The sequence below is a fragment of the Pogona vitticeps genome, chromosome 6 (assembly GCF_051106095.1).
Source record: "Pogona vitticeps strain Pit_001003342236 chromosome 6, PviZW2.1, whole genome shotgun sequence".
Classification (NCBI taxonomy): domain Eukaryota; kingdom Metazoa; phylum Chordata; class Lepidosauria; order Squamata; family Agamidae; genus Pogona; species Pogona vitticeps.
The window spans coordinates 99602603-99609162 of NC_135788.1; the positions used below are offsets into that span (position 1 = coordinate 99602603).

Here is a 6560-nt window from a genome sequence, read left to right on the forward strand (position 1 = left end):
TGTCAGTTGGTACATACCTGATAGGTTCAGGTTTCTTTATAGGTAGCCAGAACTGATAGGTTCAGGGTCTGTGCTTTACTTTAAAGGGTTCTGTGGGAACCAAACTGTTATATGTATATGTTTGGGACTTTGCCACGTTACAGTATCTTATTTACTTGATTTTTTATTTACCCTGTTTGTTATTTAAATAAACCTTGTTCTTTTGTTTGTTAAAAATCCATTCCTGGTCTGTGTGACTCCTTATAGGGAATGGTTGGTGGCAGCTTAATTATAGTGTGGCATACTCCAGTAGGTCTGGGGTTGTCACAGTCCCTTTTGTCAGACTTTCAGATCTTCTAGATGTCTGGGTGGGCTGGCATGGATCCCCCCAGCCCCCAGCCACACTGGAACAACATACAGCTGGATCTGCCAAGATATAACAATGGCATTGCCAATAGAAGGGCCGTTTGTGCATGTCTACATTCTTGAAAAGCCACCTTTGAAAAATGTATATCCAACATTATTTGCTCTTCTCATAAATTATTATTCTTATTTTTAACAACAAATACTACTGACAACAATAATGTAAAACAAGCACAAAAAACCACATGCGCGCACACACAATGTTAAAAGGCATGTAACTATGGTTGTAGTGCAAAGTGTTCCTTGTTAGTGCTCATTTGCATGTAATTGTAGGCTAGAGTAACATTTTCCCAATCACAGAATCATAGGCTGAAATCCTGCTGTTTTTTCACACAGGTGGAAAGCAAATGGTGTAACATTTACCCACTTCTAGCCAACAACTAAAGAGTCAGTACTGGGATTCTTGGGTGTGTATCAAGCCAGTGGGCTTGTGTGTCCCCAAGAATCACTGTAATTGCTCGCTGGAAGCAAATGAATGTTATGTCATTTGCCTTCTGCCTGTGTAGTTGCTCAACAGTACTACAGCTATAGAGTTACAGAGTTTGAAGGGACCACTTGGGGCTTCTAGTCCAACCCACTAGCAGTTCAGGAATCCACAACTTAAACATTCCTGGCAGATGGCCATCCAGCCTTGGTTTCAAAACCTTCAACAAAGAAGAGTGTATCACCTTCCAAGCGAGACTGTTCCATGGTCAAACTGCTCCTACCCAAAAGACGTTCTTCCTAATATTCAGGAAGAAACTCCTCTTTTTTGCAACTTCAATTCATTGCCACACACAGAGAGGGAGGGAGGGAGGGAGAGAGAACAGCTTGTTCTCCACGACACCCATCCAGATATCAGAAGATGGCTTCCTTTGTCACCTCTCTCTCTCTCTACACATTGCTTCCCATTCACTCCGGAAAAGAGTGGATGGTAAGGAAGTCCTTGGAGCCACATATCACTCCTTATTCTTCATTATAGCTTTACTATACTTCAATAAAAGTGGAGTCGAGAAACTTCATTTTCTAAAGTAAAGAAAAAGTAATCAAAGTTAAAAGTAATGGAAGATGTCACTATAATTCCAACACTCCCCTTGCCAATTTTTTTTATTATAATTATAGGCTGGAATCCTGGTCAGCACCAACAGAGTGGACAGCTCCCATGACTTTGTAACTGGGGTTTTCCTTCTTTGCCCTTCCACAACATCCACCATCAATCAGGAGACAGCAGGACAAGCCAGCTAATGTTCCTCCTCCATCCTTCAGTGCAACCGTAGGCCGGTAATTTTTTTAAAAAATTAAATTTTACAGTGACTCTGCAAATAGAGCCCTGCTATGCCTCATTAAGCTGCAATCCCCACATAGTTCATGGTAGATACTGAGAAAATAAATTAATTATATGCCAGTAGTTATTTGGAACTGGTTACATTCAACTCCTATCTCAGATATGACTGGGTGGGAAGCCTGTGCTTGTAAAATGACAGAATACTCTGTCATTTTAAGAGAGGAAAAGTTACTTTTTCAAAGTACAATTTCCACAGCTGCTACTCGCCATTCTGACTGGGGTATTCTGAGATTTATAATCCAGGGTATAAATCCAGTTGCTACTCATAACTAGAGCTGACCCATTAAATGAACTGCTGGAAGGTAAAACAATGTTTGTGCCTATCTGATTCAATGGGTCTAGTCTGGATTAACATTTGGATTTAGGCCTCCACTAATAAAAATATCTGCCTCCATAAGTCCTAAAGTTGCCAGTCCAAACAGTCCTGCTAACAGCAGCTTGTTAATTACAGTACTTGTATCAACCTTCTCATGGCTGAACTGATTTTGGAGGCAGCAGTTTTCAACCATGAGGTTATGCTGCATCAAAACTTGTCTCCAAGTTTATTCAGCCAACACGTTCTTCCCTTTCCTGCACTTCTTTTCGCATTTGTTTTCCTTAAATAATCAGCTCTAATATCTGTACTTTTTATTCTCATGTTCTGGCTGGTCATCATCACCACCACCACCACATTCTGTCAAGTTAATTTTGACTTATGATAGCCCTTCTGGGTTTCCCAGGTAAAGAATACACAGAAATAATTCACCATTCCCTTCTTCTGGGGACGCCCTGGGACTGTGCTGCTCATCGAAGGCCACACAGGCTGGCTCTACTTACAAGAATTGAACCTCCAACCTTTGATCCCACAGCCAGATACCTAAACCACTGAGCTATACATCCATCTTTAAGTCAGAGACTATTTTATCCTCTGTATATTATGAATTTTATGCTGCCTTGCTCTTTACGGTACTTCTTTGTTGGGCACCCTCTAAATCCAAGAAATTCTTAGATCCTGTGACAGTTCATGTTTCAAATGCTTCTGACTTTTGTTGTTGTTGCTGCCTGTGTTAAAGTCCACAATTTCATGCATATCTGGGAATGTATAACACTGTAGAATATGCATCATCAAAGGCAAAAAAAAAAGTTTTGGTTCCATATGATAGTCATCTTAAGGAAGCAGTGCCAAACCATTTAATCTTTATTGCCAGGCTATGTTTTTGTTATTGATTTTTTTTCAACCACATTTCATGATCAACTGGGTCTTTAAATGGCATTTGTTGGGTTCCTTGCTTTTTACTGATTGCCATGAACTTGTTTCCTTAGCATTCATTTTTACACCATGCTCATTACTTATTTTATGGACTTTATTGAGTAACCTTTGCAGACTATCTAAACTATCCGGTAGTTTTATTGTGTTATCTTCTCCATTGACAAGGATGGCATCATTTGAATCAGCAAACGCTTCTCTAAAGTTGTTTTCAGAATTAAAACTGAAAAGCCATTGCAAGAGTGTACACTCATGTTGTATTCCTGTTTGTATACCTATGTTGTCTATCCTCTGACCTTCAACTTTCACTGAAGTTTTTTTTACCTTGTACAAGTCATGAATTGTACAAATATTTTCTGAATCATGATCTTTGTCTATCAACATCAACTGGCCATCTTTGATGTTGTTGAAGGCTTTCTTGTAATCACATCATGCCACAGCAACCTTTCTCAAGCACACATATATCAATGCTTACCTGTTTCCAATTCATCCTGTCTATCCTCCTCTCAATTATTTGTTGCCTGCTGCTTCTTTACACATCCTGTATATTCTGCCCTCTTAATACCCATAAGAAAAACTGAAACAAAGCATTTATTATGCTTATTGTGCTGTAATCACTGCACGTTCTGTCGTTTTCCTTTTTGCACAATTTGAAAAATTTCAGTCTTAGTTGAGTTACAGAAATTATTCCTCTTATGTAGATCTGATTGAAAAGATTCCCTAAAAAGTCTGAATCATCACCTTTTAATAACATTAATAGTTCTGTAAAAACATCATAGAGTTTAGAACCTTTACCATTTCTTGTTAGCTGATTGCATTTTCTATTTCTGTATTTCTGGTCCATTATAAACATCTGATATTATAAATGGGTTGGTCTGTTATCATCTCTTTGTAAGTAGCTACTTAAAAGTTCTCAGCATCAGACATTTTAATTCTATGCATATACTCGCTTGCTCACCTATCAGACTGAAGTGGTGATGTAGACATGGAAGCACACATGGACCCTGTCCCTCAACTTCAGTGAGAAACTGGCAATGTTCTAGACCTCTGTGTGTCCGTGTATGGCTTTGTGTGGGTGCAATTATAGTACCTTATATACAGACTTTTCAGCTGGACATGCACATTTCTGGAATGCTGCCAAGTACCAAGGGACAGCTGAAAGCAGGGCTTAGTTGTGCACCCAGATGCTTATCCCCACTGTTTGTTTTTATTACAGTATTATCAATTGATTAAGAATTATGATCAGTAATAATAATCTATTATACGATCATATTCTTATTAAAATCATATATCACTTTTGTGCCCTATAGGGTCCCACAAAAATTATGTTAGCAATTTATATCAGCAAGCATAGTATATATTACATCTATACATATTTTGTACCTAATCATTGTTTAATCTGTGTACGTTAGTTTAAGTTGCAGAATGTTGAATTTCCTGAGACTGTTTTGACATTTTATTTATCTATACACTTTTTCTGCCACCGTATTTAAATTCTTGTTGCACAAGTTTGCATCCAGCACAACTCGAAAAGGGTTAACCTACACTAATTAAACATTTCTGAGGCTCTCTTGCACTCCCTTTTGCCCTGGGCAAGGCTTCAGGAGACTCAGGATGATGAGGAAGAAGCCTCAATCCTGCCAGTTGAGATACTGTGGCAATTCTTTACCCCTAAAAGCTCCAACTCCCCATCCTGAGGGTCCTATAGGCTTCCACAGAGCAAAGGGGGGCCTAAAGGAACCTCAAAACCTAAAACAGAGGGATAGGAAGCATTTAATTAATGTTAGTTAAATGTTTCCAGTATCTGATCTGAGTTGTTCCACGACACACAGTTCCACGACAGGATTTTGCCTACTGTTTACTATTTCAAATATCATGACTAATAAACAACTAAAAGGTGCAAGAGTCACTGGATGATCTTGGGCCAGTCTTTTTCTCTCTCTCTCTCTCTCCACACCGTTCTATAGGACGCACAAAACTGATAACTACAGTACTGCTTTTCTGCATGGACTAATGAAAGTCACAGCATTAGATGGGTTGTTCGCATCCTTGTGATCCATCAGTTTGTCTTGTGCTTCTTTTGTATCTCTCCGCTTAGCTTCACAAAGGAAAAAGGCACTAGATTTTATGCAGAGACTCCCCCCACCCTGAAATGTGGAAAATGCAATACCAAAAAAAGCTGTGGGTTCCTTGGTCTCATGCCGACGGTGAGATTTCTCACCGGGGGAGCAGGGGTGAGGACTGGAGAATCCTTGACAGGTTGTCTCCACCAAAAGCAAGGCAAGGACAGGGCTTTATTTGCCACCCCTTGGATGAAATTTAAGTAACTGGCAGCAGTTGTTGTAGAAGAGGCACTGTGTGTCTTCATTTGGAACCCAAGCCCTAAACAAGGAAGACGAGAAGAACAACACATTTGACGGAGCAAGAGGAATAAAAGTTTATTTGCTACAACAAAATCAATGTTATTTTCTAATTCCTTCCAAGAAGTCATTAGGCACTAAGTTAAGAGGAAAATCAATGATGAGGGAGAAAACAGTTTTCCAGTAATTAATTGCAACAAACAGGATTGATGACAAAGGAGTGATGAGGGCAACAAGAAGGAAAAGCAAGAACCCACCAACCATTTATATGCCAAGACAGCCCTGAGACAGGCCCACCACTCAGGCAAAAAAAAAAGTACATGCTTTCCAAGCAACCGATCCTTGCTTCAATCATAGCCTACAGGTAGGGCCAGGTAGGGCTGGGAAAACTCACCACACCCCAAAGTGAGAGGGAAAGCCTGAAGGAATTGCTGTTTGGTTGTCCAGGTAGAAAAGAGACTGATCTCAAGGGGAGCAGAAAAAGAACATTTGATTTTTGTGTTTTGTGTTTAAAGCCTGAGGTTGGGAGATTGATTCCCCACTGTGCATCCCTGACAGGGGCTGGACGCAGTGACCCATAGGGTCCCTTCCAGCTCTGCAGTTCTAAGACTGAAACTCAGATGTGGATCTCTGCCCATTCCCAGCTGGGCTGACTGGTATGGCATGCAGGGGGTTATGTTGTAGTGCATGCACAAAGTGGACAAGTTATACTGAAAAGCCAGAAGTGAGAGAAGAGAGCCGGGGAGAGAGTGGGTGACTAGATGCACTAGGGCCCATAGTGCCATTTTGAACATGTAGACTGACCTGTACCCATTTCTTAGCTGGCTGACCCACCGGCAAGTCCAGGCCTCTCCCCAAACCTTGCCTGCTTCACTCCAAGACTTGGCTGGTCTTAGGACACCAACTGAAGGCTCAAGGAATTGCTGTCCTTCTCCAGGTTTCCAGACAAGGAAACAAATCTCAGGGTGGCAGGTGTTGAATGAGGAGTGTCTCGGACTGGAAAATTGCTGTATAAAATACAAGTATATGTACATCATATTACCAGTTTTGTGGGAGCCATGAAGACAGAAAGGTGTTGCATATCACACCCTGTGTTTTCAAAACCTTTGTTCTATGTATCTTACTTTGTCTACATTGAAAAATAATGTGGTAAATGCTCCAAGACTGGGATGGTTTGATTCACATTATTTTCTATTGACTACTTGACATATAAGTCCATGTGAATCAG

At 40.4% G+C, this 6560-nt stretch overlaps 1 long non-coding RNA gene across 1 annotated transcript; it reads right to left on the bottom strand.

Moving 5' to 3' along the window:
* Nucleotides 1–5137: 5137 nt before the first annotated feature.
* On the bottom strand, nucleotides 5138–6339 carry LOC144583668 (uncharacterized). The gene is made up of 2 exons (XR_013537590.1): nucleotides 6137–6339; nucleotides 5138–5354 (listed from the first exon to the last, which is right to left on the bottom strand). It is a non-coding gene; the product is annotated as an uncharacterized LOC144583668 (long non-coding RNA).
* Nucleotides 6340–6560: the final 221 nt, after the last annotated feature.